The following is a 21,383-nucleotide window of genomic DNA, read 5'->3' on the forward strand; positions in this document are numbered from 1 at the left end:
TCTCTCTGATCAGAAATTAATATGTAGGAAAGTCTTTATCAATATCATATTTAAGTAATATCTTCAATCAGTTTTCCTGCTTTAGGATAAAGATAAAAGCCACCCATTTTATAGAAAGTATTTCTTAAAATTGCCCTCACAAAGATAATTTAGAAAGGCATGGGCTAGGAAATCTGTGATGAACCATAGGAGAATACAAAGCTAAAATTAAAACAAATTCTTAGGAAATATCAACTATCAAGCCTTCTTTTGCCAGAAACATGGGGGTTCTTCAAAGATCTGTGCTTTATGTCAGTCTGCATAGATGCCCATTATCACCACAAATCCCAATCCTTTAATGCCTTTGGATAAGGATTGGTGGGATCCCCAGAATTCATGATCCATTCAGCTAGCCTAATTTTGAGCCTCTCCAAATGTAACCAGAGCTCATCCTTAGACCATAGACATACAGCCTGTTGCTGGACTTTTCCTTGAAGTCTTTCTAACATGGAAGGACCTTTCCTGTGCTTGCATTCTGTTGGCACAGTTTTTGGGAACTCAAGATCACTTTCAAGCTACAAGACATTGGAGTAGAACTTCTTTGGAGATGTTCCTTGGATAATGTGACTCAACAGAATATATTGGATCTGTTTCTAATTTATAATGATAGTTTCACAGAACTGAAAGAAAAGAATCCCATCAAAAGAGATAACCATCACCATTTCTGCTGAATACCAAAAGAGACTCATTTCATTGACTAGATTATATGTTTCTTGAGGGCACATCCCATCCTCTCCCTCTCTAGTGCTTTGTGTATACAGTACACATAGTAGGTATTTAATAATTATTAATTTACTCTATTTTGTTTTAGAACATTTAGAACAGCAAGGAGAACCCTGGTAAAATTACTCTGGGCTATTAAATTCAAGAGGAAGAAAAGGCGCTCAGGGATGTTTGTGTATGTGCGTTGTGGGGAAATGGGGTTTTGAAACCTAATAAACATGGTGTAGTGGAAAGAATTAAAATCCGTAAGAGTGGGAGGCTTCTGAATTATTGTAATTAAAGCACAATGTCTTAAATTCCACTGAGAAGGAAATATGCAAATTATGAAAAGTAGCTCATGTGGCTTCACAAGGGACTTTTTAAAGATGTGAGGGAGGAAGGAAAAGAGAAACTATTAGATATGGAGAATGGTGGGAGGGAAACAGAGAAGGGTATATAGCATTTGTTGTCCTACAAGAAAAAAAAATAATAGAAATGGAATAGAATTATTTAACAGCAGACTGAAAAAAACCCCTGCAAAAATGAGATTTTATAACTATATCATGGGAAAAAATGAATACTGGAAAAATAAGGTCTTTGAAGATAAAATAAATTATAATAAACTGGTTGGGATTCTAAACTCTGTCAAGAAGTCAGTTTAAAAAATTGTTTCCCTATATTTTAAAGAAAATTAAATGGATATATCTTAGTTCTAAAATAGTCCCCCCCCAAAAAAAAAAACCCTTTCAGATGACAGTCTGTATTTTCCTAATCTTTTACTATCTATTCAGACTCTGCTCCAGTATCCTTCCAATTTGACATCAAAATCCATGATGTTTTAGAATGAGTACTCTTCCCACCAAAACAGATTGTAAACCTTTTCACACTGGGGAGCTTTCTCTGTTACAGAGGCAGCCTTCTGGAGAAGAAGCCCCTCTAAACTTAGCTGTCTACGGCTTAGAAGATCAACACGGGGTCATCTGCTGTGCCCATTGCCCTAAAACTCTCCAGAACCTAGAGGAAGTGGTCCTCTGCTGGCATAACCTTTAAAATGCCACAATGAGACACTGGAGTAGGATTTTAGAAGAGGATACTTGAGGATGCCACTAGGCCTTCCTCGGGTCCAGGGTAGCTGGCCTTGAGGAAATTTTATGCTACAATTCTAAAAGTTTCTTATTTCTCTTACCTATAACCCAGAGAATATAGAATAATAATAACACATCTTTTTTTTTTTAAAGTATATGATCTGGGTGGCTTAAACTGAATGACCAGAGCTCCCAAGACCTGGGTGTTTTTCTGGTAGCAAGTCCAGGAGCTGAGGTAGGGAGGAATAACAGCTAATGAAGATACTGCCACAGTCAAGAGAAAGACAAGCAGCTAGCCAGAACTCCATGGGTTTGTAAAAGAAGTTTAAAACCGAGAATATGCAGAGAGAAGGCAAACAACTGAATAGTGAATAATCAAGAAACACAGTTTTCCTTCTCTTTCTATCATCATGAAGATTTGGAAGAAGATTTTTTTTTTAAAAGAAGATAGAAATCTGTTCTTGTCAAATACCCTCTCTACATCATTTGCATAGCTGTATCTAATTGATTTTTCTGGTCCTTAAGCAATTTCACCTTCAGTGCCAGGTTGTTGAATATTTTGCTCCACCAAATTTCCCTTGTTTAAAACCTGCTTCTGGATTCTTCCCCATCGGATTGCCTCCTTCATTCATAGCCTAGCTCATGCAGGTGAGCTGAATCCCCAGGCTATTCCAACCTGACTTCTAGCATTTTTTTAATATAAAACACCACTGCTGATGGCTACGATACCTGGTATTATTTATGGGTTTTCATAAAAAAAGGAAGAAGGAAAAATACAGAACTGCCTGGCTTCTCTCTCCCTCCCCCTCCTTTCCTACTCCCCCTCTCCACAGAGGAGTTTAATTTTAAATGATAAATGTGGAAATTAGAGACCGTCGAGAAAATCCAATTTGGTGAGGAGTTTTAAAAATCCCATAATAAACGCAGAGTGAAATGTATGATTTAATGCGGGGCGCCAATGGCTGCTATTATGGGCTATTAGCAAATCGGGGCTGAGAGTGAATCTTTATCACTTGGTGAGTGCGGGTTGGTCCTGCCTTTCCTTCTGTTATTGATTTGTAGCCGCTTGTCATAATGACACCGGGAAGCAATGAATGGAAGATGGGCTTTTGATAGGATTCAGGGGGGTCCAGGGGGGGAGAGAAAATTCAGCAAGTTTTCTATCTCTTCTGCCTGATTAGATTTTTTTTTCTTCTTTTAAGAGCTTTCACATTCCAATAAAAATGCTAAATCAGCTCTGAAGCTGAATTGTTAGGGTGTAAATAGCTAGTCACATTTAAAGGAGGAAGAGATGTAGAAATACCAGCCCCGACTGGGCAGCATTAGATGAATTTAGCTTTATAGAAATGAAGGTGTGTGTATGTGAATGCATGAAGGGCAGTGTCAACGGTTGCCAAAGCATAATATATTGTGTCACTACTTACATGATATTTAGATATTTTTGTATTTCTTTACAAGTGTGTCATAGGAGAGTTTGTACGTACAATCTGTAGTGCTGGGTGCAAAGTGTCCTGTGAGGCGTGTATGTATGTATGTACGATGAAGCATGCATTTTGTTTGAAGATACATATATAAAGGATAGAATTGCCTCAAACATGTAAAAGACATAGGGTTGTGCGGAGAGATTTTTTAAACAATCAAATCTTAAATTAGCTGATCAGAACAGAGATTTGCTCATTTTTTTATGATGGAAGCCCACCATTCACCCAGCAAGCCTCTTATATAGAACACAAATGGAAGAAAATATAAAATTGACTTTAGAATGACTGAGCCGCAGTTATTATAGAATGTGGAAATAGCTATTCTCAGTCTTACTAGATTTCTTTTTTACCCTTTTAAGAAACCAGAATTGCTTTCCTTCCAAGTTCCTTTATCCCGAGAAAATGTAAGCTATCCAGCTTTCTAAGCATTGTGTATGCTGACGTGTGTATTCACCATAGGAAGAGGGGTGGTAAAGAAATGGGCATCATCCATGTATTGGAGGGCGTCGTCATTTACTGTGCATCTCATGATAAAGGAGTTGAATTCTGGTTTGGGGACTTTGTATTTATTCTCTAATAAGCCACCTCCTCTTGCAGTTTATGTCATCAAAAAGTTTAGGGAGACTTTAGATAAGGAAAGCACATATATATTTATAAACACATGCAGTGCCAAGTGTCGTAGCAAGTTACTGCTGCTGCTGCTGCTGCTGATCATGGTGATAATTATGGATTTTTTCTTCTCTTTTCCTTTTTAATTCTTCCTCAGTATCTTTTTTTAATGCTATTTTGAAACAAATTCCAATCATGAAGAGGTTAGATTTAAATAGCTGCAGCTCTCCTCATTGCCTAAAATACTCCATGAGAAACCAGATAGGTGTGGTTGATAGAAAAAAGATGGCTAAAATAAAAATCAATGCTAAGAATTTGAGTGGCTTTTGCAGCTCTCTGGAGGATAAAGCTCAGTCTTTTACTATACATTTTAAACTCTCTCAAGCCAAATTATTTTAAACATCTAGATGTATATGTGAACATTCAATTAAAATTGAAAGTAAGGGAACTAGGGCTTTTCTTTTGCATATATGCCCATCTAAGAAGTAAAGAATGCAATGCTATATATACCCAGACCTTTTGTTAGCTATGTTGCTGTTTATTTGAGAGATCCTGATGAGATTCCCTTTTCAGATATTGAAAACAATGCTGCCTGATAGAAAAGGAATCAAAGAATATAGAGGAAAGTGTCCCTTTATAATCTCTCTGATTTAAGGGCTATACTTAAACTTCTCTAAGAAATTAAAATGTTACCACCTTTTAAAGAGCATTTATTAAAAAAAAACAACTAATAAAAAGAAGAACAACCTCCCTATTTCTGTTTGAGGCTTTCAGAGTCTTTCATACAAAAATGAACATTGTTTGGTTTCTCTTTAGTTATGTTGTATTAGGATAGATGAGATTTATTGAGGCATTAATGCCACGTGTTTGCATTGCCTTTGTTCTAGTGGTAAAGAATAATTACCCCAAGAATACAGCAAAGGGCGTAAGCATCAGCTTCTAACCTGGGATACTAGAAAGAGCCCTAGGTTTAGTCAGAAGATTTTCAATCCATCTGGGCTCTGCCTTTTATTAGCTGTATGACTTTGGACAAGTCACCTCAACTCTCAAGTCCTCAGTTTCTCCTCTGTAAAATGGAAATGACCACATATACTTAGTACTTCATGGAGTTGTTGAGAGGTCCAAATGGAATAATGAATATGAAGGAAATTTGGTAATCATAAACAATTTTAGATATATAAATGCAAGTACATATATATTAATAAAGTTACTTTCCTATTGATACCCAATTATGAGCATCAGATCTGAAAATACAAATTTAAAAAATCTAACTCTCTATTTTATTCATATTGTGGTTCAGAAAATAATTCAATTTATTTCTAGATCCATACATTAAAATGACTTGTTTTTCTGTTTCATCATTTAGAACTTTCAGGTAAAATTTGAATTTGTGGTCATTTCAAGGAGACCGAGGAAGTTGACATATAGCAAGTATAGGACTGATTTATTATATTCATTGACTATTTAATGCTCTCTAAGGGAGAAATAACTACAGGTCAGCCTCAAAGATAAAAAAGGGTCTAGAATCTGAAGACCAGATGAGAATAGGATAGAAGGGAGGATAAATTTTAACTAGAGTGGCACAATTGATACAACCCTGGACTTAAAGTAAAGAATTTGTTGTTATTGTTGAATCATTTTTCAGTCATGTCCAACTCTTTGTAAGGCTATTTGGGGTGTCCTTGACAGAGACACTGGAGTGATTTGCTATTTCCTTCTCCATATCATTTTATAGATGAGGAAATTGGGACCATCTCAGGAAGATAAGTCTCCCTGACTCAAGGCTCAGTGCTCTATCCACTATGCCACCTAGCTGCCCACAATCAAGAAGACCTGAGTTCAGATCTTTCCTTTGACTCTTTGTGAATCTGGGCAAACCATTCACGTCTTTAAGCTTCAATTTCCCCATTTGTAAATGAGGATATTGGACTTGGTGACCTCTGAGGCTCCTTCTAGCTCTAAATCTATGTTCCTGTTAAATAATGAAATATACAGGAAGTTGTGGAAATGTTTCTTTGAAAGGACTCGATGCTGAAAAGACATAAAAGGAAATGAAAACTTCAAGCAGGATTTGGACTGAGTCTTCCTAACTCTTTCTTTATCCTCCCTAAATAAGGCTTTACATAATAAGCCTTTGCTGGGTTGCCAAAAGATCATGTTCTTTTTTTCCAATGTGCTCCTGACCCAATACAATTTATATAAGCTCAGCACATTATCACCCTAATCCTCCCATTATCAACAATTCTGTGAGGTTTTAGGGAAGAGTTATTGCCCCTGTTTGATGGAGAAGCTGAGAGTTAGTCTCTAAAGCATTTATTAAGCACCTATATTATGTTTCATGCATTATTAATTCTATGAAGATCAATTAATAAATTAACAGAAATGGAACCTAGGATTTTTCTTCTTCTATGACTATCCTTTTTTTACTTTGGAGTCTCACTATTATTATTCAGTCCACCATATGCAAAACTTGACAAGATAAAACTCTCTTGTTTATGCCATCCCAAGGACCACTGGATTTAGCTAGCAGTTTAGCATGATTTAATGCCAGTTATTATTATTATTTTTATTCTAGTTTTCCCTTATATTATTACCTACAAATATCAGAACATATTGGCAAGTATACTGGAATGTGGCAACATCTATATTCTCATATCCTCTCCATTCATTCACTTTTAAGCTTATTTTGAACTGAGCTCAACAACAGACTGAAGAATAGCTTCAAAGCTTTAGGTACCTAGTCTTTACCCTATCATTCTTTTAGTTTCCTCATCTCTACAAGGTTTCCCAGAAGGTATGCTTGAATATCTGGTGAATATGAGACCTCAAGAACTAAATGACTATTTGAGACTCATTTTCACTATTGAGCGAGTAATCAAGAAGCCCATGCCCATTCTCATGTTATTATCCTCCTTATCTTTCTACCGATTTTTGTTTGTGTTCCAATGTATACTCTCTTAGAGGCACTATTTCTAAGGCTTATTTAGGCCAAGGATAAAGTAGTTGATTATTGGGTCTCACAATTCCATACTGTGTGACATACTGTTACCTGTACAATAAAAACACTGATTTTCCATCGATCAAGTCTGAGTCTTTGTTAATGTATAAAAATAGTTCAAAGAGGTGGATTAGATGGCCCTCCCAACTCTCAATCTCCAATCCTGTGGTCCTATGTGAGTATATATAGCCTTGATGTAATACTAACTCTTGCATCTTCTTTTCCTAGAATTCCAAAATATGTTTGGCTGTATCAAAGAAGAAGGAGGTAACTCACAGTATTTCAACCAACATAGACCCCATAGGTAAGTCAACTCGTTATCATTGTTTGATTATTTTTAACGCAGTGATTTTCCACTTCTTGATAATTCAGTAAAGCCACCCAAAACAACAAATGGACTTTCAGCATGGTTAAACCCCTAAATATTCTTAGAAGGTACTGATCAGAAAAGAAAATCAATTCTTCAAACTAGCAACTTATTCTGATAAAATACGGTCTGGATTTGGGGGGAGGTTTTTTAAAAAACTAAATGGAAGACCAAAAATTAATTATATATCATTTATCTTCAAAGACTAGCCTTTGAATAAGAAGGAAAGTTAAGTATACTAAAAAGTAAAAATTAAAAAGGATTTCACCCATATGAAAAAGTTCATAACTTTTTAAATATAATCATGATATAATTATTTGGGTAACATTACCAACCACAGCAATTAAAAAAAATACATTTTTGTATTTTTTTCCTTTTTTTCTTTTTCTGTATTTTTTTGTATTTACAAAATATTTTAAATTCATCCCAGGTGGGAATAAGGTGCTGGGAAAGACCTGAGTATTGGTGTGCACAAAATTGTTCCTGAAAACATCACTACTGAGCTGCATTACAAATTCAAGGAAGCACTAGAGGGCGTTCCTCAGCAGGTTGCAGAATGCAGTTCTTGTTGGCATCAGAACTTATCTTAGGACTAGAGGCAGAGGTTTTGAGTTGCTGGGATGAGGTAGTCTTCTAGCCCTTTCTAAGTTCTCCAAAAAGACTGAAGGATCACAGTCAATACTAATAATACTATGCCTCTTAAGACATGGTGTTTTTCCTTCTTTCATGAAGAGTGGATTCTTCATTGCTTAAAAAATATAAGTTGCCTCTATTTGAGTGTCTGCCTTTTCTAAACACAGAGAAGTAGAAACATTTTCTTTCTTCCTCCTCCCCAATATAAAGGACAGATTTGGGGGTGATTTCCTTATCTTTCTTTGTACCAAATTGATAAAGCTTTACTGTTTTTTCACTACTCAAAGAGAAAAAAAAACACCTTCCTTTTGTTTTCATATTTCACATGTAGGTGGAAAAAGATGATTCTAATTTTTTTTGTTCCTGAGAAGAAAAGACTAAAATCCAACCTGTACTAACATTTTTCCTTTCTGGTAAAAATCTGACCTTTTTTCTTTCCCTATGGATGTGTACCCTTTTCCTTATAATATAATAATATCCCCTTTTTGAATGATTCTTTACACTTTATTTTTTTTAATCCTTACCTTCTGTCGTAGAATCAATACTGTATACTGGTTCCAAGGCAAAAAAGTGGTAAGGGCTAGGCAGTTGGGGTTAAATAACTTGCCCAGGATCACACAGCTAGGAAGTGGCAGAGGCCAGATGTGAACCTAGGACCTTCCAACTCTAGGCCTTACTCTAAATCCACTGAGCCACCTAGCTGCCCCTGATCCTTTAAATTTTATAAGATCATTTCATTTGCCCTATCTTATCCAGTTCTTATAACAATACTGTGAAGAAAAGAGGAAAGCATATTTCCATTTTTAAAAAAATGAGATGAAGAACCCAAAGCTTAGAGACATTAAATAATTTGCTTGAGTCACCCCCTGTCTAAACAGGAGTGGAGCCAGGACTAAAACTCAAGCCTCTTGACTCATTCACTTCATGGTCCTTTCTATTATATTGCCTTGACTTTAAGGTAAACTCTTGGCATCCCCATTCTTTGTGTTTTGTTTTGAAAATTTATTATTAATTTTTGTTGGCATTTGCTTTTCAAAATTTCTTGTTCCAAATTTGGCATCCTCATTCCAAAAAAGCCTACTTTGATTTCTCACAATGCTTTAGCTTGCTTCAAAAAAGATACTTTATTTCTTGATTAGCTTCTTAGTCCTTCCTCTGTTCTCACCTTTTCCTTATGTATTCTTAACTGTAAGTAGCTACCTGTTTTTTTGTACTCCTGATTATCTCTTCTTTACCTGCCACATACTGGCTATAGAAATGAATGAAGGCCTTTTTTCTAAATGTTTTGAAGGGGAGCTTTCTAAGAAGAACTAAGAAGCTTTATAACACTGGGCATTATTATTGCTACTCAAAAGTTGGACCAAGTCAATAAATGTACATAATTGTAGTTTGGGGTTCAAACTTTACCATTATCTCCATTTACATTGTATTGCAATTTACTGTAAGGTTTATCCTATTTTTAAAATTTTTTGCAAATTATGCCTTATGGTTTTAAAAAAATTAAGTAAATAATTTTTTTCAAATACTTCCCTTGCAAGAAAGGAGAAAAATCGAAGGTAGCAGTGCTATGGATCTGAGAAGTTGTCTTTGTGCGTAAAAACATGAATTCTTGCTTGGCTTATTTCCTTGATCATTTCTTAAGGCTATCGGAAGTCTTCATTTTTACATTGTTTGGGCCCTAAGCCAGGCAAATTTTACTAACTACATGTTTTTGAAGTTTCCAATCTAAGAAAACAAATTTGTCAATAAATGTATTCAGCTCTGGGCCCCTGGTTTCCAAAGATGGGAGAGTGTCCAAAAAAGGGAAACCATAATTAATGACCTTGAGTCCTTGTTATATGAGGATCGACTGAAGGAACTGGGAATGTTTAATTTGCAGAAGACTCAAATAAGACACGGTAGCTGTCTTCAAGGATACAAAGACCCACCATGTGGAGGAAGAGTTAGATTTGTCCTCTTCGACTCAGATAACAGAATTAGAGACAATGAGGCCAGTTTAGGTTTGACTTCAGGAGAAAAAAAAAACTTCCAAGAGTAGAATGGACTATTGCTCCTTCCTTGGATGTCTTACAGCAGAATCTGGAGAACCACTTGTCAAGGATGTTACAGTAGGAATTCACATGTGTGTGTGTATGTATAGTGGGGTCAGGCTAGATAACTGCCAAGGACCTTTCAAATGATCCAGTTCTATAATTATGTGACTTGCTTAAGAGTTTTGTATTTTATATGGAAAGCTAATAAATCAACACCTAAATTGTCATAATATATGCATTTTACTTTTATTATTCATGTGATCTAAAAATGTAACCCTTGGGACTCGATCTAATTTGGGGGGTTAAATTTACCAGATTTTAGGCACTTTGAGGAGAGATCAACCCTCTTTTTCAAAGGAGAATTTACTAGTAAATATCAAGAAATGGGAATAGGAGATCTCAAGTCCATAATATGAAACTATTGCTACTGTTGACAGCTCTGGTCTCTTAGCTATCTGCATTGCAAGCTGTTTGAGGCTGAAGTGCTATTTTGAGTACTATTCTGTTAACCAGTCTTTTTACACTTTTATTTGTCTTCATTAAGAGCTACAAAGTGGCATGACCACTGTTGAAGCTCTTTGAGCATTTGGTTGGAAGTTTAGCTATTACTCCCAGAACCTACTTTCCTGGAGATGACTCACCACTTTGTCCTATACCACTCAACTAAAACCATTCTACAATTGAGGGCTACATATGTTCAGCCGCTTTAGGACTTTCAGTGTGAAACTATTAAGCTTAATTCTCTGACCCATTATTTGACCCGATTCTAGAACCTTCTGTAGATTCCCAACAACAAGAGAGGATTTAAAAAAATTCAGATCTGACAAAAATGCTATACAATTATAAAACCTTTACAGATCCATTTGATTCTTTTTTCTATTTTCTTTTAAACCTTTACCTCTTGTCTTAGAATCAATACAGAGTAAATGCAGAGTAATAATAGTCACTTCCTTAAATAGTAAGTGCTTTGAAAACATCTCATTTTATGTTCATAACAACTCTGGCAGACAAATTGTTTTTGTCCCTATTTTACACCGGAGGAGACTGAGGCAGGTAGAAGTTAAATCCTCTATCAATTAGTTATCAGAATGTAAGAGAAGAGATATTGATTCTTAAATTATTCTCAAACAGAGAAATAGTAAACTGATTCAGTGTTGCTAAAATCTGGGTATTTCTTGAGACTTATGCTGGATTAAAGATGTGTTACTCCTGGGCTACAGAATATCAAATGTACTTATTGCCCTTACTTGTATGCAATAAAAGTTCAAGATATGTTGTTTGCTATAGTTACAATTAATAGGAGACCTAGTTCGAGTCTGTAGAGTATACAATCAATGAGGATTTAATAGGGTCAAATGGTTTCTCTTTTCCATAATGGATAAAAGAATGAGGAGGACCATTTTAATATAGTAAATATTTGAGAATTAGAATTAATGAAAGATGTGACTACAGGGAAACAATTACAACTGTTGACCAAAAAAAAAAAAGTAGAGATATTATAGAATTTTAGAGTTGAAAGGAGCCTTAGTAGAAATAATTTGGTCCAAAGTCTTAATTTTTTATTGAAGTCCAAATGACTTAAGGTAGACTGGAGCTAGAAACTAAGCCCCCTTATTCTTATTCCAACATTCCTGCCTCTCTATCATGAGAATACATTTTAGTTTTATAGTAATGAAGAATTTATAATAAAACAAATATACTTTTGCAATTTGGGCAACTAGATGGCACAGTGAATAAAGCATCAGGCTTGGAGTCAAGAAGACTCATGACTGAGTTCAAGTTCAGCCTCAGACACTTACTAGCTTCCTAACTCTGAGCAAGTCACTTAACCCGGTTTGTCTCAATTTCCTCACCTGTAAAAATGATCGGGAGAAAGAAATGGCAAGCCACTTCAGTAAAACCCCAAATAGGATCAGGAAGGGTTGAGCACAACTGAAATGACTAAAAAACACCATTTTTTTGTAATCACTGTAAAGGAGATTTGCAGACCCTAATGTAAGAAACAAAAATAAATTTGAGGTTAAACCAAATTACCTCCATTTCTGATAGAAGTGTCAGTTATAAACTAAAAAGGAAGATATAAAGAAGAGGAAAAAGAGAGAAAGAGGGTAAAGAATCTAGGTTGAAAAGTATATAACACTCTTGTTAGTTACTGAATTGCTTGAAATCTTTTACCTTAGAAAGATGAAACAAAAGATTATCAATGTACCTCAAGGAAAATTCAACATTACTTGGAGACTAAGTCTATTTTGATGGGATTCTAAGCCCAGAAAATTTTAAAGACGAAACCATATTGATTTCCTCGACTACATTCTTCAGAAGTTTAGCTCGGTGTTTACAAAATTTTTTCACCCCACAATTAGGAGGAAGAGATTTGTGCATTACTAATTCAGATCTTCTGTCAAGTTATTCTCCAGAATTTTCCCTAAAAAAAAGAACTGCAAAGTGTGAAAACTATCAGTGATTTTTGATGAATTGTGGAGAGTAGTATTGTTGCCTAGAAGACTGAAAATGAACTAATGTGGCCCAGTTTTCAAATATAAGAAAAAAATGTAAATTCTGCAAAATGAAGATGTTAGCTTAACATTGATCCCCAGAAATTTTTTAGAATGGAGTATTAGACCAATTAGCATTTAGAAAGAGAAACTGTGGTCACCAGGATCTAATACAGGTTCACTAATAATAAGTCATTCCAGACCAGGCTCATATCCTTTTTATGACAAAGTGTTCAAGATGTGCTAGATTCTCATTCTGTTAAATGATTTTGCAACCTGGAAGTAATCTTCTTAGCATTGTACTTTTCATCATTTTTATCAGATACAGATGATACCATTTTGACAAACTGATTAGATTTTCAGATAACACATCTGGGAGTGTTAGCTAATATTTGGGGTTCAATTCAACAAATTTTTATTGTCTTTTCTGAGCAAAGAACTATGATTGGGTGTTAAACGTACAAAGATGAAAATAAAACTGCCCCTACCTTTAAGGAGCTCATGATCTATTTGAATGCTACAACATAATCAAAGTTAATCATAATGTATGCTTTGTAGTGGAATGAGCAAAAGATGAATGAATTAATAATATTAGAAGAAGAGAACACTATGAATATTCAAAGAAGAGAACATTAATGCTAATTGTTAAGGGATCCAGAAAGACTTTCCAGAAGAGGTGGAATATTAGTAGCACCTTGGGGAAGATGATGCTAGATAACAAATGCAGAATCCAGAAAGATCCCAACAGGCTAGAATGACATGGGCCAAACCTAGCAAAATGAAATGTAATTTGGGATAAATGTGTCTTTTATTTAGGTTTCAGAAATCCATTCCTCAAATATGTGATGAAAGAGGGAGATAAAAATTTATCAGAAAAAGCCTGTGCTTGTAGTTATCTGCAAGTTTAGTTGGCACCAATAGGATGATGGAATTGCCAAAAAGAGTTCTTAGCTATGTTAATGGAAGTAAAATATCTGGCACAAGGGATTGATAATCATGGCGCTTGGTGTTCATCTAACTACATCCAGAATATTGTATTAAGTTCAGCTTCTGAATTTTGAGTTGCACATTGACAAGTATTAGCAAGGTATAACCTACCCAATTGAATATCAGAATTTGAGTCAATAGATCACAAATTCAAATCCTGATTCTGACACTCTATGACTGTTGGCATCACCTTCTCTAAACCTTCATTTCCTCATCTCAAAAATGAGGGAAGTAGACTAGATGTTCTTCTAGGGCTAAACTTGGAATTCTATGATCCAAAGCTAGAATATATCTAGAGAAAAGTAACCATCAGGATGGTTAAGATTCCAGAAACCCAGATTAATGTAACAAATGACACAAAGCTAGAAGAATTAATCCAAGGATTATTTAGAGGAAATGAGATTGTTTGGACTTTAGGAGAAAAGATCAAGAAAATTTTTGAGAAATATCTCTAACTATTTAAGTGAAGGGTTTTCCATGTGACAATAATTAAATTTAGTCTTTGTAATTTTGTATGACAAAGGTAGTATAAACAAGTAGAATTCATTTCAATAACTAATTTATGCAAAGCACCAAGCTTAGGTGCTAGGGTTACAAAAATAAATGTGATACACAAATTTCATTTTCAAGAAACTTGAAATAGGGGGGACAAGATGTCAACAAATAATGAAGGTAAGAGAGAGAGTAAATGCAAAGGAGAGGTCCAGGCAAAATGTCATGAGAAATTTGAGGAAGGAAAGATAACTTATAGCCAAGTGGGTGGATGCTGTTCTAGATGACCTCTAAGGTCTCTTCTAGCTATAAATTGATGACCGATTCTATGAAAAATGGGACTTTGTGGAGGTCAGTCCCTGGAACTTGGTAACTTGGGTATCAGGGACAAGGAAGCTGAAAGAGTTATTACTGAATTTGGGGTCAGAATATCAGTTTATTGATTATATCAGCTTATTGATTAGGCCAGCATCATAATCAATAGTGACATCAGTCAATGGCCCTCTCAATGACCAGAGACACTGAAGCTTGGTCAGGCAGATAAATACACTTTTAGGAGTTTATTATTCAGGCCCTTTCTTGAACATCCCAAGACATTTCTAATTGGTAAATAGCTAATTAAGAGACAGTCCATCAAACTATCCATCCCATCCCATTCCCAAACCATGAGGAATAGGTAAAGAATCTTTGTTCCTTTCATTTATTAACCAAATTAATTAAAAGGAAAAACATTCTTTGGGATGTCTAAGGACAAAGAAAATACAAAAACAAAACAAAACAATAGAAGGATAGGATTTCTAACCTAGGACCCAAACACGAAAATATACAATAATTCTCTCTAATATACAGAAACTGAGATCTTTCTACTCCAGGACCTTGATGTAAGAATTAATACAGTGAAAATATGAAAAATAAATTCTCACAAAGTCAAAATTAACTGGAATGATAAGGCTAGTCACAAAGAGGACAATTTAAGAATTCTTGTTTTAGGAAAAACAATACTTGCCTATAGTAGATGTTGACCATGAGTTGTGAAGTTTCCCTGGGGTGAGTAGCATAGTTGTCTGGCATTATATCTTCTAGGTCACAGATAGAGTTGCTCCATTACTGTCAAAGTTCAGCACTTTTTAAAAACTAATCAGTGATATGCTATACTTGGGAGGAGAGAACACATGGATTGCCGCGTTAAAAAGAAAGTGATATTGGCCAATGTTCATCATGTACCCAAAGTCTTTCCTTTTCTGGCTTATGATCCAGCTTTGTCCTGACCCTGTTCTGGTCTATACTGTCCTGTTGAAGTGCTGACCTTGTCCCTGCTCACTCCAATAATTTCCAGCATCAACCTGAGGATTAAAATTAATTCTCAAGTGTGCCCATGATAGTTCCAATAGTCTTAGGCTAAACTAGATCCATTATAAAGGAGATCTCAAATTATAAATCAGTCTAAAGCTACCATTGATTCCAAAACCAAGTTCCTATGAAAAAGGAGGCCACTTGGCTAGGACAAACTCCAGTGGTTTTTCTGAGTCTCCATTAATCCCTGGAATAGGCTTAGAGTCAGACTAATCACAAGGGACAAACTGAAGACATGGGCAGCATTTTTTATTATATCGTATCTCGGCATATTCAAGGGAAGATGGAAACAAGCATTGTCCAGACACTGTGCTAATTGCTTTACAAATATTATCTGATTTGATCCTCACAACAGCACTGGGAGGTAGGGGCTCTCATTATATTCATTACCTGCAAAAAACAGAAGTTAAATGACTTGCCCAGAGTCATACAGTCAGTCAGTATTTGAGACTGAATTTAAACTTGGATTTTCCTGCCTCCAGGCTTGATGCTCTATCCACTGTACCACATAACTACCTCTATTATTTAAAGATGGTATTCTGTGTACTTTTTTACCTCTGACTCCAAAAGGAACCCATCTATCCTTTGTTTTGACAAAAAAAAAATAGTTTTTGGAAATAATCCTAAGAACACAAATAGGCCAGACTGACAGAGATAATAGATGAGAAATAAAACATTGAGGAAGAGACCCCAAATACAATGGAATTAAAGACTAAGGGGAACACTTTTAAGTAATGTCCATTGATTAAACTATTTGGAATCATTGCAGCCTTGTATTCCCCATTTAGCTTAGCCACTCAGAAATGTCCTCTTAGAAAGAATTTGGATTCCAAAAACCTGCATTTGAGCCCAATGCAAATTACATGAACACAATTTTCTCATTTGTAAAATTGGGATAAACATATTTTTACTACATCTACTTAGTAAAGGTTGTTGTAAGAGAAGCACTTATATACAAATATGTTGTGGTTCAGTCACTTCAGTAGCATCTGACTCTTTGTGACCCCATTTGGGGTTTTCTTGGCAAAGGTGCCAGAGAGGCTTGCCATGTCCTTCTCCAACTCATTTTACAGATGAGGAAACTGAGGCAAATAGAATGAAGTGACATGCCCACGGTCATACTACTAGTAAGAGTCTGGTCCTCTGACTGCCCTCATACAAATATATATAAGCTATTATTGTTTTCAACTTAACTATCCCCAGCTGCATCTTTTCAACACCACAGAATCTATACTTGGGGTCTGAACATTGCAATTGGTATAAAATATACTTGGCCAGAGCAGACCCCTGAGATCACACGCCCTCCCCTCTCTCTTCCTTTCCTACTGAGGAACTTTAGAACTAGCCAAATTATTAATGCTTCATCTTCACTAAACATGTAATCTCAGTGGCCCTGGGGCATCTTTTTTCATCTTTCACTTTTACAACCATAAGAAAATCTCTTGAAGTTCATAGGTTTATGGCATTCAGAAATTTGGTATTTGGGCCTAAGGATATTCTCTTTTTTGACCAGACCTGCCTTGTCTCTCTCTGCTATTACTTTACCCTTTTCCTAATAGGGCACAAATTTTCCACTTTCATTAAAGACTTGCTTCAATACCCATTTTACAAGGGGAAAAACCGAGAATGTGAAAGGTTCAGAAGTGGAAGCCCAGGCCCAAACCCAAGCCTCGTGGCCCCAAATTTATTGTCTTTCTTTTAAACAATTTCAAGTATTCATTCTGGGTCCCTTGTTCCTTCCTAATAGAGGATATTGTCCCCTAAAATCTGTTGCAGGGGGCAGATGGGTAGCTCAGTGGATTGAGAGCCAGCCCTAGAGAAGGGAGATCCTAGGTTCAAATCTAGCCTCAGACACTTCCCAGCTGTATGACCCTGGACAAGTCACTTAATCCCCATTGCCTAGCCCTTAACACTCTTCTTCTGCCTTGGAGCCAATACACAGAATTGACTCCAAGACAGAAGGTGAGAGTTTAAAAAAAAAATCTTTTGCTCCCTTGTGATTTTGTGACACTCTTTGAAAGGAAGATTCACATTTTTTAAATCATCATTATAATTAGCAACAAGAATTATAGGTATAGCAGTTATATTACATTTGTTGCCATGTATACCTTCAATTACATTTTATTTTTATGAACATATCAATACATTTTAAGTTATAATTAATGAAGACCTCCTTATGTCACAGTCTCGTTTAATTAAATCTCTTCAAACATTCAAAGATTTGTTTCATTTTAAAATAAATGGTTATAAAAATATTTATAAAATAGAAAAAAAAATCCCACCCCCAAAACTGTTCATTTCAGGCCCATTTTGCCTCTGCCTCCTTTTTTGGCTCATGCCCCTTCACCCGGAAGAAGCCATGGTGCTTTGTTTGCAAACATTGCCTAAGGAGCCATATCCCTAGGGATTAGCGTTATAAAGCCTAGCTTGTCCCTTTATGCCATGTGTACACAGGAATTATCTGCCTTAAAGGCATATCTTTCTCGGAGACCCCAATGGGAAGGAGGCAGCTTTTTAGTAGCTTAGTCTGCAGATAGACTTCAGTGGTCATTCTTCAGGAACAATAGCTTGGCCCTGATAGTCTGGCTCTTCCCCTAGACAAATGAGCATGCACAAGTCTGCCTTAAGGGTTCCAGAGGACGGAGATGAAGGAAAACATATTCATGCTTATTGTTTGCATAGATACAGGTCTGAGGCTGCCATCTGAAAGCCTGAAAGCCATCTTTCTGCCTGCAATTGACCCTTTCTTGTTTCAAAAGAATGGATGTTCCCTTATGTCATATTTGGTTACCATGTTGGAAAACCCTGAAGAATCAAATCATCAAACTGCCAGTTTGCTGCTTAATTAATTAATTAATTAATCAACTAACCAATCAATTGGTTAATTAATTAATAATTAAGTCACAAATCACCCTTCATCATGATTCCTTTAAACCTTGGACACAAAGATATACCAGAGGAAAGGCTAGTTTGCCATGGAAAGCAAAGTGGTCAGAGTGCTGTGTTTGGAATTAGAAGTCGCAGCTCTGCTAATTTCTGCCTTTGTGACCTTGGGTCAGTCTCCAAACGGCTCTGGGCCGTCGTTGACTCATTTGTAAAATGTGAATTCTATGGTTCTGTGATTCTGCCATCTATGAACTTAATGAAACCTTTTTTCTAATTATTCATTATAATATTTCTATTACATATAATTATATATTAATAATAATTCTTGGAGTAATATATGCTGTAAATTTGCTCCCTACTGTGTAACATAGTACTTACCCTATTTTGGTTTGACAAACATTTCCTTTTATTTGTTCTAAATTTACCCTTAGAAGTTATTTTTGGTTCTAATACACCATGGGTGGTTGAAAGGGTAGGATAACGTTTTTGAGCGTCTTCCTAACATTCATTTCAATGAGGCCCAACATCCTGTTCCTTATTTTGGATATCTTAGCATGGAAGGTCAATATCTTCAAGGAATAGATGCCAACAAGTTCCCAAAAAAGTACTCTTTGGAGAAACATGAAAGATGATGATTTCCTAACTTCTAAAGTCCAAATCATAATCGGCTTAATTGTTTGAACTTTTATCTTAAAACTCATTTCTCATCTTTTTTATCTCCTTACTAAAATATTTTTAAAAAGTAAAAAAACCCTTTACCTTCTGTCTTAGTACCAATTCTGAGACAGAAGGGAGGAAAAGGCTAGGCAATTGGAGTTGAATATCTTGACCAGGTCACATAACTAAGAAGTGTCTGAGGTCAGATTTGAACTCAGGTCTTCCTGACTCTAGGTCTGGCACACTATCCACTGAGCTACCTAACTGCCCCCTTGCTCAAATCTCTTGCCTTTTTATCTTCAGTTTTGAATCCTAGATCTAAGCAGTGGAATGGCGATAAACCCCAGATGCCATTCATTCACTCTAACTTTCCACCCTCTGCAGAAATTGCCTCCACACAGAGGTGTGCTGGAAACTCTCTAGGGAAAAAAGTATACACAACACACATTTAAGTTTAATCTGCATGACTTTTTCTCCATCACTTTTTAAAGTCTAGACAATCCTCAAAACAATAAATCAAGCCTTTATTCTATAGCATTTGCTGATTCCATGGGGTCTAAATGCTTCCCCTGAAAACTTAACGATTGCCTCTGAGCTCGTTCCAGGACACGCCTGCCTCCCTGGCACACTGGCAGATGACCAACACTAAAAAAGCTCATGTTCTCACGCCGAATTAGACATTGCCTTCTGCCGCTTGCTATTGTTTCGTGTCTGGTGGACTTCTTTCCTCTATGACCTCCTTGAGCGAGTGCCTGGAGTCTTCTCCTTTGGTAACTCCTGTAGCACCTAAGAGAGGCTCGGCCATTCCCCTCCCCATCTTCACTGGCGAGCACTCCAGTAAGTGTTTGTTAGTGGGGATGGTAGCGCTCAATACATATTTGCTGATTGATCGACGTATAAGGAAAGAACATATTGACTCTTGTTGCACTTATACTTGGGAATCAAAATCAATTAGAAAAGCATTACAGAACTACATGAAGAATTTATTGGTACCTAACCTGAAAGAAGTCATTTGAGCTTCCCCTGATGCCTTCATTTCAGATAAAGAAATGCAGAAGAGATATGGCAGAAGCCAGGCGAAACCTCCAGGTAGCAACAATTTCCCCATTTGAAAAATCTCCTTGTTTCAGTTTACTTAAAAACTTTGTTTTTGATTGATCACATGGTATAATGGAGATATGATTGGGGATGTTGACTTTAAATGCTCACCCTAGTGCAAATATTAATAATATAGAAATGGGTTTTGAACTACAATACATGTAAAACCCAGTGAAATTGCTCATCCGGCTCTGGGAGGGGGAGGGAGGTGGAGAGGGAAAAAACATAAATCATGTAACCATGGAAAAGTATTCTAAATTAATCAATTAAAAAATAAAAAAATCTTTGTTTTCACATGAAAAAGACAGTTAATCCCATCCTGAAACTACCATTACTTCTGATTTTACTCTCATTTGTAGCATGAACCTCAAATGTTTACTTAATTTTCATCTATAGCTTCCACTTTTACACCAACAGACTCTAATTTCTTAAGTAAAAGCCAACTAATTTCTAGTGCCCTTAAACAGAATCTATCCAAAGAAAATGTATTCTTTCAGTAGTGCCCTTCATGAGAGCAATCTATCCAGAGAAAATATGTTCCTCCAATAGTACCTTTGAAAAGAATCTATCCAAAGAAAATATGTTCTTCCAATAGTGCCTTTGATCAGGATCTATCCAAGGAAAATGGATTCTTCCAATAGTGCTCTTAATGAGGTTCTATCCAAGGAAAATGAATTCTTTCAATAGTGCCCTTAATGAGGTTCTATTCAAGGAAAATGGATTCTTCCAATAGTACCCTTGATGAAGAACTATCCAAAGAAAACACCTTCTTCTGATGCTTCCTGCATAAATGCTTTTGTTGGGGTAGCTATGTCCACATCCGTGTAGACTGAAATGACACCATTCCTTGGTAAACAAGCTTTGAAAATTGCTATAGTCAAAGAATATCATTATCCTGCAGCCATTCTGATGATGGACCCCCTGGAATTTAGAAAGGCTGGTCCTTGGATGACAGGCAGGCAGTCTATCATAATCTATCCTCAAAGTTTTCCCAGTGAGGGAAGACCTACCAGAGATGGCACATACCTGGCATAGCACTCAGACTCCATATGGGGACAGATAGACAAAAGGAAAGAAAGAAAAGTATTCCCAGGAAACATTGGGAGAAGCCTTTATCTTGTTTGGATATGGTACTTAACTGGTTGGTTGGTTTGTCTTCTCACCCCCAAACCCTCACTTTGTATTTACTTTTCATTTAATCCTCTGGTCCTTTCCAATAGAATATAAACTTCTTGAGAGCAGGGATGCTCTGATGTCTGTATTTGAATTCCCTAAACATTTAGTGTGATGTTTAGGCTTTTGATAAATGGTTTTTGACTAATTCATTGCTGTTGACGACTATGCTATAAAGAGAATATCTGAGATACTCAGCTAGGCTTTCTTCCATGTGGACTGGATACAATTTGGTTGTAAATATGGGGCAGTTATGTGGCACAGCTGTTACAGGAATCAGGAGGGTCCCAGATAC

The 21,383-nt window shown here is 36.2% G+C and overlaps 1 long non-coding RNA gene across 1 annotated transcript in view; it reads left to right on the forward strand.

Annotated features, from left to right (window-relative positions):
* The window catches only part of LOC103096853 (uncharacterized), a 284,089-nt gene that overhangs the window by 34,329 nt on the left and 228,377 nt on the right, over nt 1-21,383 (forward strand). Inside the window, exon 2 of the long non-coding RNA XR_008915145.1 lies at nt 7,143-7,218. This is a non-coding gene — a long non-coding RNA (uncharacterized LOC103096853). The remainder of the gene's footprint in view (nt 1-7,142; nt 7,219-21,383) is intronic.

Source organism: Monodelphis domestica, chromosome 1 (assembly GCF_027887165.1).
Source record: "Monodelphis domestica isolate mMonDom1 chromosome 1, mMonDom1.pri, whole genome shotgun sequence".
Classification (NCBI taxonomy): Eukaryota; Metazoa; Chordata; class Mammalia; order Didelphimorphia; family Didelphidae; genus Monodelphis; species Monodelphis domestica.